Raw genomic sequence first — 14,057 nt, forward strand, 5'->3', positions numbered from 1 at the left:
TGACTCACTGCTTATATTGTATGCACCCAACAAGATGGGTGCTCCTGCTTCTAAGCAGACGATTGCTCGTTGGATTTGTAGCACAATTCAACTTGCACATTCTGTGGCAGGCTTGCCACAACCTAAATCTGTCAAGGCCCATTCCACAAGGAAAGTGGGCTCATCCTGGGCGGCTGCCCGGGGAGTCTCGGCATTACAACTCTGCCGAGCTGCTACTTGGTCAGGGGCAAATACGTTTGCAAAATTCTACAAATTTGATACCCTGGCTGAGGAGGACCTTGAGTTCTCTCATTCGGTGCTGCAGAGTCATCCGCACTCTCCCGCCCGTTTGGGAGCTTTGGTATAATCCCCATGGTCCTGACGGAGTCCCCAGCATCCACTTAGGACGTTAGAGAAAATAAGAATTTACTTACCGATAATTCTATTTCTCGTAGTCCGTAGTGGATGCTGGGCGCCCATCCCAAGTGCGGATTGTCTGCAATACTTGTACATAGTTATTGTTACAAAAAAATCGGGTTGTTATTTGTTGTGAGCCGTCTGTTCAGAGGCTCCTACGTTTGTCATACTGTTAACTGGGTTCAGATCACAAGTTATACGGTGTGATTGGTGTGGCTGGTATGAGTCTTACCCGGGGTTCAATATCCTTCCTTATTGTGTACGCTCGTCCGGGCACAGTATCCTAACTGAGGCTTGGAGGAGGGTCATAGGGGGAGGAGCCAGTACACACCACCTGATCCTAAAGCTTTATTTTTGTGCCCTGTCTCCTGCGGAGCCGCTATTCCCCATGGTCCTGACGGAGTCCCCAGCATCCACTACGGACTACAAGAAATAGAATTATCGGTAAGTAAATTCTTATTTAAAATGCTATAAGGGAAAAACACTTATATAAAGGTTGTCCCTGTATAATTATAGCGTTTTTGGTGTGTGCTGGCAAACTCTCCCTCTGTCTCCCCAAAGGGCTAGTGGGGTCCTGTCCTCTATCAGAGCATTCCCTGTGTGTGTGCTGTGTGTCGACATTTATGAGGACGATGTTGGTGAGGAGGCGGAGCAATTGCCTGAAATGGTGATGTCACTCTCTAGGGAGTCGACACCGGAATGGATGGCTTATTTAAGGAATTACGTGATAATGTCAACACGCTGCAAGGTCGGTTGACGACATGAGACGGCCGGCAAACAAATTAGTACCTGTCCAGGCGTCTCAAACACCGTCAGGGGCTGTAAAACGCTCATTTACCTCAGTCGGTCGACACAGACACGGACACTGACTCCAGTGTCGACGGTGAAGAAACAAACGTATTTTCCTTTAGGGCCACACGTTACATGTTAAGGGCAATGAAGGAGGTGTTACATATTTCTGATACTACAAGTACCACAAGAAGGGTATTATGTGGGGTGTGAAAAAACTACCTGTAGTTTTTCCTGAATCAGATAAATTAAATGAAGTGTGTGATGATGCGTGGGTTTCCCCCGATAGAAAATTATTGGCGGTATACCCTTTCCCGCCAGAAGTTAGGGCGCGTTGGGAAACACCCTTTAGGGTGGATAAGGCGCTCACACGCTTATCAAAACAAGTGGCGGTACCGTCTCCAGATAGGGCCGCCCTCAAGGAGCCAGCTGAGAGGCTGGAAAATATCCTAAAAAGGTATATACACACATACTGGTGTTATACTGCGACCAGCGATCGCCTCAGCCTGGATGTGCAGCGCTGGGGTGGCTTGGTCGGATTCCCTGACTGAAAATATTGATACCCTTGACAGGGACAGTATTTTATTGACTATAGAGCATTTAAAGGATGCATTTCTATATATGCGAGATGCACAAAGGGATATTTGCACTCTGGCATCAAGAGTAAGTGCGATGTCCATATCTGCCAGAAGATGTTTATGGACACGACAGTGGTCAGGTGATGCAGATTACAAACGGCACATGGAAGTATTGCCGTATAAAGGGGAGGAGTTATTTGGGGTCGGTCCATCGGACCTGGTGGCCTCGGCAACAGCTGGAAAATCCACCTTTTTTACCCCAAATCACATCTCAGCAGAAAAAGACACCGTCTTTTCAGCCTCAGTCCTTTCGTCCCCATAAGGGCAAGCGGCCAAAAGGCCAGTCATATCTGCCCAGGGATAGAGGAAAGGGAAGAAGACTGCAGCAGGCAGCCCATTCCCAGGAACAGAAGCCCTCCACAGCTTCTGCCAAGTCCTCAGCATGACGCTGGGGCCGTACAAGCGGACTCAAGTGCGGTGGGGGGTCGTCTCAAGAGTTTCAGCGCGTAGTGGGCTCACTCGCAAGTGGACCCCTGGATCCTACAAGTAGTATCCCAGGGGTACAGACTGGAAATTCGAGACGTCTCCCCCTCGCAGGCTCCTGATGTCTGCTTTACCAACGTCTTCCTCCGACAGGGAGGCAGTATTGGAAACAATTCACAAGCTGTATTCCCAGCAGGTGATAATCAAAGTACCCCTCCTACAACAAGGAAAGGGGTATTATTCCACACTATATTGTGGTACTGAAGCCAGACGGCTCGGTGAGACCTATTCTAAATGGGAAATCTTTGAACACTTACATACAAAGGTTCAAATCAAGATGGAGTCACTCAGAGCAGTGATAGCGAACCAGGAAGAAGGGGACTATATGGTGTCCCTGGACATCAAGGATGCTTACCTCCATGTCCCAAATTGCCCTTCTCACCAAGGCTACCTCAGGGTCGTGGTACGGAACGGTCACTATCAGTTTCAGACGCTGCCGTTTGGATTGTCCACGGCACCCCGGGTCTTTACCAAAGTAATGGCCGAAATGATGATTCTTCTTCAAAGAAAAGGCGTCTTAATTATCCCTTACTTGGACGATCTCCTGATAAGGGCAAGGTCCAGAGAACAGTTGGAAGTCGGAGTAGCACTATCTCAAGTAGTTCTACGACAACACGGGTGGATTCTAAATATCCAAAATCGCAGCCGTTTCCGACGACACGTCTGCTGTTCCTAGGGATGGTTCTGGACACAGTCCAGAAAAAGGTGTTTCTCCCGGAGGAGAAAGCCAGGGAGTTATCCGAGCTAGTCAGGAACCTCCTAAAACCAGGAAAAGTGTCAGTGCATCATTGCACAAGAGTCCTGGGAAAAATGGTGGCTTATTACGAAGCGATTCCATTCGGCAGATTCCACGCAAGAACTTTTCAGTGGGATCTGCTGGACAAATGGTCCGGATCGCATTTTCAGATGCATCAGCGGATAACCCTGTCTCCAGGGACAGGGGTGTCTCTCCTGTGGTGGTTACAGAGTGCTCATCTTCTAGAGGGCCGCAGATTCGGCATTCAGGATTGGATGCTGGTGACCACGGAGGCCAGCCTGAGAGGCTGGGGAGCAGTCACACAGGAAAAAAAAAAAAAAAAATGTCCAGGGAGTGTGATCAAGTCTGGAGATTTTTCTCCACATAAATATACTGGAGCTAAGGGCAATTTACAATGCTCTAAGCTTAGCAAGACCTCTGCTTCAAGGTCAGCCGGTATTGATCCAGTGGGACAACATCACGGCAGTCGCCCACGTAAACAGACAGGGCGGCACAAGAAGCAGGAGGGCAATGGCAGAAACTGCAAGGATTTTTCGCTGGGCGGAAAATCATGTGATAGCACTGTCAGCAGTGTTCATTCCGGGAGTGGACAACTGGGAAGCAGACTTCCTCAGCAGGCACAACCTCCACCCGGGAGAGTGGGGACTTCATCGGGAAGTCTTCCACATGATTGTGAACCGTTGGAAAAGACCAAAGGTGGACATGATGGCGTCCCGCCTGAACAAAAAACTGGACAAGTATTGCCCCAGGTCAAAAGACCCTCAGGCAATAGCTGTGGACGTTCTGGTAACACCGTGGGTGTACCAGTCGGTGTATGTCTTCCCTCCTCTGCTTCTCATACCCAGGGTATTGAGAATTATAAGACGTAGAGGAGTAAGAACTATACTCGTGGCTCCGGATTGGCCAAGAAGGACTTGGTACCCGGAACTTCAAGAGATGCTCACAGAGGACTCGTGGCCTCTGCCGCTAAGAAGGGACTTGCTTCAGCAAGTACCATGTCTGTTCCAAGACTTACCGCGGCTGCGTTTGACGGCATGGCGGTTGAACGCCGGATCCTAAGGGAAAAAGGCATTCCGGAAGAGGTCATTCCTACCCTGGTCAAAGCCAGGAAGGAGGTGACCGCACAACATTATCACCACATGTGGCGAAAATATGTTGCGTGGTGTGAGGCCAGGAAGGCCCCATGAAGAAATTTCAACTCGGTCATTTCCTGCATTTCCTGCAAACAGGAGTGTCTATGGGCCTCAAATTGGGGTCCATTAAGGTTCAAATTTCGGCCCTGTCGATTTTCTTCCAGAAAGAATTGGCTTCAGTTCCTGAAGTCCAGAAGTTTGTCAAGGGAGTACTGCATATACAACCCCCTTTTTGTGCCTCCAGTGGCACTGTGGGATCTCAACGTAGTTCTGGGATTCCTAAAATCACATTGGTTTAAACCGCTCAAATCTGTGGATTTGAAATATCTCACAGGGAAAGTGACCATGCTGTTGGCCCTGGCCTCGGCCAGGCGAGTGTCAGAATTGGCGGCGTTTGTCTCAAAAAGCCCATATCTGATTGTCCATTCGGACAGGGCAGAGCTGCGGACTCATCCCCAGTTTCTCTAACGTCCTAGTGGATGCTGGGGACTCCGTCAGGACCATGGGGAATAGCGGCTCCGCAGGAGACAGGGCACAAAAAGTAAGCTTTTAGGATCACATGGTGTGTACTGGCTCCTCCCCCTATGACCCTCCTCCAAGCCTCAGTTAGGTTTTTGTGCCCGTCCGAGCAGGGTGCAATCTAGGTGGCTCTCATAAAGAGCTGCTTAGAAAAAGTTTTTTAGGTTTCTTATTTTCAGTGAGTCCTGCTGGCAACAGGCTCACTGCTACGAGGGACTTAGGGGAGAGAAGTGAACTCACCTGCGTGCAGGATGGATTTGCTTCTTAGGCTACTGGACACCATTAGCTCCAGAGGGATCGAACACAGGCCCAGCCATGGAGTCCGGTCCCGGAGCCGTGCCGCCGACCCCCCTTGCAGATGCCGAAGTTGAAGAGGTCCAGAGGTCCGGAAACAGGCGGCAGAAGACTTTCAGTCTTCATAAGGTAGCGCACAGCACTGCAGCTGTGCGCCATTGTTGTCGGCACACTTCACACCAGCGGTCACTGAGGGTGCAGGGCGCTGGGGGGGGCGCCCTGGGCAGCAATGTATAATACCTTTTTTCTATGGCTAAAATACATCACATATAGCCCTTGAGGCTATATGGATGTATTTAACCCCTGCCATATATCGCAAACTCCGGGAGAAGAGCCCGCCGTTTTAGGGGGCGGGGCCTATTCTCCTCAGCACACAGCGCCATTTTCCTGCTCAGCTCCGCTGTGAGGAAGGCTCCCAGGACTCTCCCCTGCACTGCACTACAGAAACAGGGTAAAACAGAGAAGGGGGGCATATTTTGGCGATATTTATATATATTAAGCGCATATAACAGAAACAACACCTTTTAGGGTTGTTTATATACATTTTTATAGCGCTTTGGTGTGTGCTGGCAAACTCTCCCTCTGTCTCCCCAAAGGGCTAGTGGGGTCCTGTCTTCGATAAGAGCATTCCCTGTGTGTCTGCTGTGTGTCGGTACGTGTGTGTCGACATGTATGAGGACGATGTTGGTGTGGAGGCGGAGCAATTGCCGGTAATGGTGATGTCACCCCCTAGGGAGTCGACACCGGAATGGATGGCTTTAATTATGGAATTACGTGATAATGTTAGCACGCTGCAAAAGTCAGTTGACGACATGAGACGGCCGGAAAACCAGTTAGTACCTGTCCAGGCGTCTCAGGCACCGTCAGGGGCTGTAAAACGTCCCTTACCTCAGTCAGTCGACACAGGTACCGACACAGATGAATCTAGTGTCGACGGTGAAGAAAGAAACGTATTTTCCAATAGGGCCACACGTTATATGATCACGGCAATGAAGGAGGCTTTGCATATCTCTGATACTGCAGGTACCTCAAAGGGGGGTATTATGTGGGGTGTGAAAAAACTACCTGTAGCTTTTCCAGAATCGGAGGAATTGAATGACGTGTGTGATGAAGCGTGGGTTAACCCCGATAGAAAACTGCTAATTTCAAAGAAGTTATTGGCATTATACCCTTTCCCACCAGAGGATAGGGCGCGCTGGGAAACACCCCCTAGGGTGGATTAGGCGCTCACACGCTTATCAAAACAAGTGGCGTTACCGTCTCCTGATACGGCCGCCCTCAAGGATCCAGCTGATAGGAGGCTGGAAACTACCCTGAAGAGTATATACACACATACTGGTGTTATACTGCGACCAGCAATAGCCTCAGCCTGGATGTGCAGTGCTGGGGTGGTGTGGTCGGATTCCTGACTGAAAATATTGATACCCTGGATAGGGACAGTATTTTATTGACTATAGAGCAATTAAAGGATGCTTTTCTTTATATGCGAGATGCTCAGAGGGATATTTGCACTCTGGCATCGAGAGTAAGTGCGATGTCCATATCTGCCAGAAGAAGTTTATGGACGCGACAGTGGTCAGGTGATGCGGATTCCAAACGGCATATGGAAGTATTGCCGTATAAAGGAGAGGAATTATTTGGGGTCGGTCTATCGGATCTGGTGGCCACGGCAACAGCCGGAAAATCCACTTTTTTACCTCAGGTCACCTCCCAACAGAAAAAGACACCGTCTTTTCAGCCGCAGTCCTTTCGTTCCTATAAGAACAAGCGGGCAAAAGGACAGTCATATTTGCCCAGAGGCAAAGGAAGGGGTAAGAGGGTGCAGCAAGCAACTACTTCCCACGAACAGAAGCCCTCCCCGGCTTCTACAAAGCCCTCAGCATGACGCTGGGGCTGTGCAAGCGGACTCAGGGGCGGTGGGGGGTCGACTAAAGATTTTCAACACACAGTGGGCGCGCTCACAGGTGGACCCTTGGATCCTGCAGGTAGTATCTCAGGGTTACAAGTTGGAATTCGAAAAGTCTCCCCCTCGCCGGTTCCTAAAGTCTGCTTTACCAACGTCTCCCTCAGACAGGGCGACAGTTTTGGAAGCCATTCACAAGCTGTATTCTCAGCAGGTGATAGTCAAGGTACCCCTCCTACAACAGGGAAAGGGGTATTATTCCACACTATTTGTGGTACCGAAGCCGGACGGTTCGGTAAGACCTATTCTAAATCTGAAATCCTTGAACCTGTACATACAGAAATTCAAGTTCAAGATGGAGTCACTCAGAGCAGTGATAGCGAATCTGGAAGAAGGGGACTTCATGGTGTCCCTGGACATAAAAGATGCTTATCTGCATGTCCCAATTTACCCTTCACACCAAGGGTATCTCAGGTTCGTGATACAAAACTGTCATTATCAGTTTCAAACGCTACCGTTTGGTTTGTCCACGGCACCTCGGGTCTTTACCAAGGTAATGGCCGAAATGATGGTTCTTCTACGAAGAAAAGGCGTATTAATTATCCCTTACTTGGACGATCTCCTGATAAGGGCAAGGTCCAGAGAACAGCTGGAAGTCGGAGTAGCACTAACCCAAGTAGTGCTTCAACAACACGGGTGGATTCTGAATCTTCCAAAATCTCAATTGACCCCGACGACACGTCTGCTGTTCCTGGGAATGATTCTGGACACTGTTCAGAAAAAGGTGTTTCTCCCGGAGGAGAAAGCAAGGGAGTTATCCGAACTTGTCAGGAACCTCCTAAAACCAGGAAATGTGTCAGTACATCAATGCACAAGAGTCCTGGGAAAGATGGTGGCTTCTTACGAAGCAATTCCATTCGGCAGATTCCACGCACGAATATTTCAGTGGGATCTGCTGGACAAATGGTCCGGATCGCATCTGCACATGCATCAGCGGATAACACTGTCACCAAGAACAAGGGTGTCTCTTCTGTGGTGGTTGCAGAGTGCCCATCTGTTAGAGGGCCGCAGATTCGGCATACAGGACTGGGTCCTGGTGACTACGGATGCCAGCCTACGAGGCTGGGGAGCAGTCACACAGGGAAGAAACTTCCAGGGCGTGTGGTCGAACCTGGAGACGTCTCTTCACATAAATATACTGGAGCTAAGAGCGATTTACAATGCTCTAAGCCTGGCAAAACCGCTGCTTCAGGGTCAGCCGGTGTTGATCCAGTCGGACAACATCACGGCAGTCGCCCACGTAAACAGACAGGGCGGCACGAGAAGCAGAAGAGCAATGACAGAAGCTGCAAGGATTCTTCGCTGGGCGGAAAATCATGTCATAGCACTGTCAGCAGTGTTCATTCCGGGCCACCCGGGAGAGTGGGGACTTCATCCAGAAGTCTTCCACATGATTGTGAACCGTTGGGAAAAACCAAAGGTGGACATGATGGCGTCCCGCCTCAACAAGAAACTGGACAGATATTGCGCCAGGTCAAGAGACCCTCAGGCAATAGCTGTGGACGCTCTGGTAACACCGTGGGTGTACCAGTCCGTGTATGTGTTTCCTCCTCTGCCTCTCATACCAAAGGTACTGAGAATTATACGGCTACGGGGAGTAAGAACAATACTCGTGGCTCCGGATTGGTCGAGAAGGACTTGGTACCCGGAACTTCAAGAGATGCTCACGGAAGAGCCGTGGCCTCTACCGTTAAGAAGGGATCTGCTTCAGCAGGGACCTTGTATGTTCCAAGACTTACCGCGACTGCGTTTGACGGCATGGCGGTTGAACGCCGGATTCTAAAAGAAAAGGGCATTCCAGAGGAAGTTATTCCTACCTTGATTAAAGCCAGGAAGGAAGTGACCGCACAACATTATCACCGCATTTGGAGAAAATATGTTGCGTGGTGTGAGGCCAAGAAGGCCCCAACGGAGGAATTTCAATTGGGTCGATTCCTACATTTCCTGCAGGCAGGATTGTCTATGGGCCTCAAATTGGGGTCTATTAAGGTTCAAATTTCGGCCTTATCGATTTTCTTCCAGAAAGAATTGGCTTCAGTGCCTGAAGTACAAACCTTTGTCAAAGGTGTACTACATATACAGCCCCCGATTGTGCCTCCAGTGGCACCGTGGGATCTCAACGTAGTTTTGGATTTTCTCAAATCCCATTGGTTTGAGCCGCTCAAATCGGTAGATTTGAAGTATCTTACATGGAAAGTAACCATGCTACTGGCCCTGGCTTCAGCCAGGAGAGTTGGCGGCTTTATCGTACAAAAGCCCATATCTGATTTTCCATTCGGACAGGGCAGAACTGCGGACGCGTCCTCAGTTTCTGCCTAAGGTGGTTTCGGCTTTTCACTTGAACCAGCCTATTGTGGTGCCTGCGGCTACTAGCGACTTGGAGGACTCCAAGTTGCTGGACGTTGTCAGAGCATTGAAAATATATATTTCAAGGACGGCTGGAGTCAGAAAATCTGACTCGCTGTTTATCCTGTATGCACCCAACAAGATGGGTGCTCCTGCGTCTAAGCAGACGATTGCTCGTTGGATCTGTAGCACAATCCAACTTGCACATTCTGTGGCAGGCCTGCCACAGCCTAAATCTGTAAATGCCCACTCCACAAGGAAGGTGGGCTCATCTTGGGCGGCTGCCCGAGGGGTCTCGGCATTACAACTTTGCCGAGCAGCTACGTGGTCAGGGGAGAACACGTTTGTAAAATTTTACAAATTTGATACTCTGGCTAAGGAGGACCTGGAGTTCTCTCATTCGGTGCTGCAGAGTCATCCGCACTCTCCCGCCCGTTTGGGAGCTTTGGTATAATCCCCATGGTCCTGACGGAGTCCCCAGCATCCACTAGGACGTTAGAGAAAATAAGAATTTACTTACCGATAATTCTATTTCTCATAGTCCGTAGTGGATGCTGGGCGCCCATCCCAAGTGCGGATTGTCTGCAATACTTGTACATAGTTATAGTTACAAAAATCGGGTTATTATTGTTGTGAGCCATCTTTTCAGAGGCTTCTTCGTTGTTATCATACTGTTAACTGGGTTCAAATCACAAGTTGTATGGTGTGATTGGTGTGGCTGGTATGAGTCTTACCCGGGATTCAAGATCCTTCCTTATTGTGTACGCTCGTCCGGGCACAGTACCTAACTGAGGCTTGGAGGAGGGTCATAGGGGGAGGAGCCAGTACACACCATGTGATCCTAAAAGCTTACTTTTTGTGCCCTGTCTCCTGCGGAGCCGCTATTCCCCATGGTCCTGACGGAGTCCCCAGCATCCACTACGGACTATGAGAAATAGAATTATCGGTAAGTAAATTCTTATTTTCTCCCTAAGGTGGTGTCAGTGTTTCACCCGAACCAGTTTATTGTGGTACCTGCGGCTACTAGGGACTTGGAGGACTCCAAGTTGCTAGATGTTGTCAGGGCCCTGAAAATATAGGTTTCCAGGACGGCTGGAGTCAGGAAAACTGACTTGCTGTTATCCTGTATGCACCCAACAAACTGGGTGCTCTTGCTTCTAAGCAGACGATTGCTAGTTGGATGTGTAGTACAATTCAGCTTGCACATTCTGTGGCAGGCCTGCCACAGCCAAAATATGTAAATGCCCATTCCACAAGGAAGGTGGGCTCATCTTGGGCGGCTGCCCGAGGGGTCTCGGCTTTACAACTTTGCCGAGCTGATACTTGGTCAGGGGCACACCCTGACTGAGGAGGACCTGGAGTTCTCTCATTCGGTGCTGCAGAGTCATCCGCACTCTCCCGCCCGTTTGGGAGCTTTGGTATAATCCCCATGGTCCTGACGGAGTCCCCAGCATCCACTTAGGACGTCAGAGAAAATAAGAATTTACTTACCGATAATTCTATTTCTCGTAGTCCGTAGTGGATGCTGGGCGCCCATCCCAAGTGCGGATTGTCTGCAATACTTGTACATAGTTATTGTTACAAAAATCGGGTTATTATTGTTGTGAGCCATCTTTTCAGAGGCTCCGCTGTTATCATGCTGTTAACTGGGTTCAGATCACAGGTTGTACAGTGTGATTGGTGTGGCTGGTATGAGTCTTACCCGGGATTCATAAATCCTTCCTTATTGTGTACGCTCGTCCGGGCACAGTATCCTAACTGAGGCTTGGAGGAGGGTCATAGGGGGAGGAGCCAGTGCACACCACCTGATCCTAAAGCTTTTACTTTTGTGCCCTGTCTCCTGCGGAGCTGCTAATCCCCATGGTCCTGACGGAGTCCCCAGCATCCACTACGGACTACGAGAAATAGAATTATCGGTAAGTAAATTCTTATTATATATATATATATATATATATATATATATAATTATTGTAAATGTACACCTCTGTGGGATTACCCTGGCTCACTGAGAGCTGATTGGTTGCAGTATTTGTTTGTCAACCATTGCACCCTATTATTATAGCCCAGCGGTTCTCAATCTCTATCTTCAGGATCCCAAGCAAATCACATTTTCCAGGTTACCCAGCATGTGCACAGGTGTAATCATTACTAAACGACACATTTTAAAAGATCCAAAGGCTGGAGTTACATTTTTGTTCACTTGTGATTCTGTGAGGAGACCTGGAAAACATGAACTGTTTGGGGTCCTGATTTATGCAGGGGGTGCACAGAATGTTGGCCCTCATTCCGAGTTGATCGCTCACTGTCGTTTTTCGCAGCGCAGCGATCAGGTGAAAAAACGGCATTTATGCGCATGGTACTTAGCGCGCATGCGCTAAGTACTTTCACACAAAACTTTGTAGTTTTACACAAGCTCGAGCGACTCTTTTCAGTCGCTCCAGTGTTCATTGTTTGACAGGAAGTGGGTGTTTCTGGGCGGCAACTCAGCGTTTTCAGGGAGTGTGCTAAAAAATGCAGGTGTGCCAGGTAAAAACGCAGGAGTGGCTGGAGAAATGGGGGAGTGGCTGGCCGAACGCAGGGCGTATTTGTGATGTCAAACCAGGAACTAAACAGACTGCAGTCATCGCAAGCTAGGAGTAAGTATCGAGCCACTCTGAAACTGCATGACATTTTTTAATAGCAGAACTGCTAACCTTTCGGTCGCACTTCTGCTAAGCTACACTTCCAGAGGACGGCGGCTTAGCGTTTGCACTGCTGCTAAAAGCAGCTAGTGAGCGATCAACTCGGAATGAGGGCCGTTGTGTAGGATTTGTATTGCAGCACCATGTATCTGAAATACTCCCAGCATTTCTCTTTGAGTAATTGTATAATTACTTGATATTATCACAGAATCAAACGGCATAATTATTCATTATTTTCTCTATTATAAAAGAGCTTATTATCCAATGTCCCCTTTTGGGATTATTGTTACAAATAGCAGCAGAACTAGGTTCAAACAAGTAATGATTGTGACCGGGTGGTCCCCACTGCCTACGCCAAGCGATTACAGATTGGTTTTGGGACTCTCAGAACCTGGCCAATAAGGGGATTCACTCTAACTGCCTGTTACCGTCTCCACCCACTGCAAAGTGGGTGAGTACTTTGCTGCCACCACCAGCCCTGGAACCGCTTGCTGGTATGTATGCATGGATACGCTGCTGACACACCACCTGACTAGCATTGGTTGTCCTCTGCTGGTACCTCACCATTGATTAGACCCTGCACGGTAGCGGTCAGAGAGCGGAACTTGGAGCCGCTGGACTCAACCTTGATAACGGTATTGTTTGGTGCAGTTCTGTTGCTCGCAGGATATACAGTCATTTACCGTCCACCTGGCATTTCCTCAAAATTCCTCTACAACTTTGCTTCCTGGCTACCTCACTTCCTCTCTTCTGACATTCCCTCCATTATTCTAGGTGATTTCAACATCCCTATCGATAACCCCACAAAATCACCTGCCTCTAAACTCTTTAACCTCACCTCTTCACTTGGTCTCTCCCAGTGGACCTCCTCACCCTCCCATGTGAATGAGAGCTTACTGGATCTGGTTTTCACTCACCGCTGTGTTATTTCTGATTTCTCCAATTCCCCTTTCTCTAACGTCCTAGTGGATGCTGGGGACTCCGTCAGGACCATGGGGAATAGCGGGCTCCGCAGGAGACAGGGCACATCTAAAAAAGCTTTTAGGTCACATGGTGCGTACTGGCTCCTCCCCCTATGACCCTCCTCCAAGCCTCAGTTAGGTTTTTGTGCCCGTCCGAGAGGGTGCAATCTAGGTGGCTCTCTTAAAGAGCTAGTTAGAAAAGTTTTTTTTTAGGTTTCTAATCAGTGTCTCCTGCTGGCGACAGGAGCACTGCAACGAGGGACTTAGGGGAGAGACTTGCAACTCACCTGCCTGCAGGAGGATTGAAGTCTTAGGCTACTGGACACTGAGCTCCAGAGGGAGTCGGAACACAGGTCAGCCTGGGGTTCGTCCCGGAGCCGCGCCGCCGATCCCCCTTACAGACGCTGAAGAACGGCAGAACGGAGGTCCGGAAACAGGCGGCAGAAGACTTCAGTCTTCATAGAGGTAGCGCACAGCACTGCAGCTGTGCGCCATTGTTGCTACACGGCTCACGGATCTCGGTCACGGAGGGTGCAGGGCGCTGCTGGGGGCGCCCTGGGCAGCAATATAGAGTACCTTAGAGGCAAATAAATACATCACATATAGCCATTAAGGCTATATGTATGTATTTAACCCAGGCCAGTTTATTAGAAAAACCGGGAGAAAAGCCCGCCGGAAAAGGGGCGGAGCTTATTCTCCTCAGCACTCGGCGCCATTTTCCTGCACGGCTCCGCTGGTGAGGAAGGCTCCCACGACTCTCCCCTGCACTGCACTACAGAAACAGGGTAACAAAGAGAGGGGGGGCATAAATTGGCGATATAAATATATATTGAGAGCGCATATATAAAAACAACACCTTCTAGGGTTGTTATATACTGTATAGCGCTTTTGGTGTGTGCTGGCAAACTCTCCCTCTGTCTCCCCAAAGGGCTAGGAGGGTCCTGTCTTCAATAGAGCATTCACTGTGTGGCTGCTGTGTGTGTCGGTACGTGTGTGTCGACATGTATGAGGACGAAGTTGGTGTGGAGGCAGAGCAATTGCCGATGATGGTAATGTCACCCCCTAGGGAGTCGACACCGGAATGGATGGCTTTGGT

This window comes from Pseudophryne corroboree, chromosome 6 (genome assembly GCF_028390025.1).
Source record: "Pseudophryne corroboree isolate aPseCor3 chromosome 6, aPseCor3.hap2, whole genome shotgun sequence".
In the NCBI taxonomy this organism is placed as follows: Eukaryota; Metazoa; Chordata; class Amphibia; order Anura; family Myobatrachidae; genus Pseudophryne; species Pseudophryne corroboree.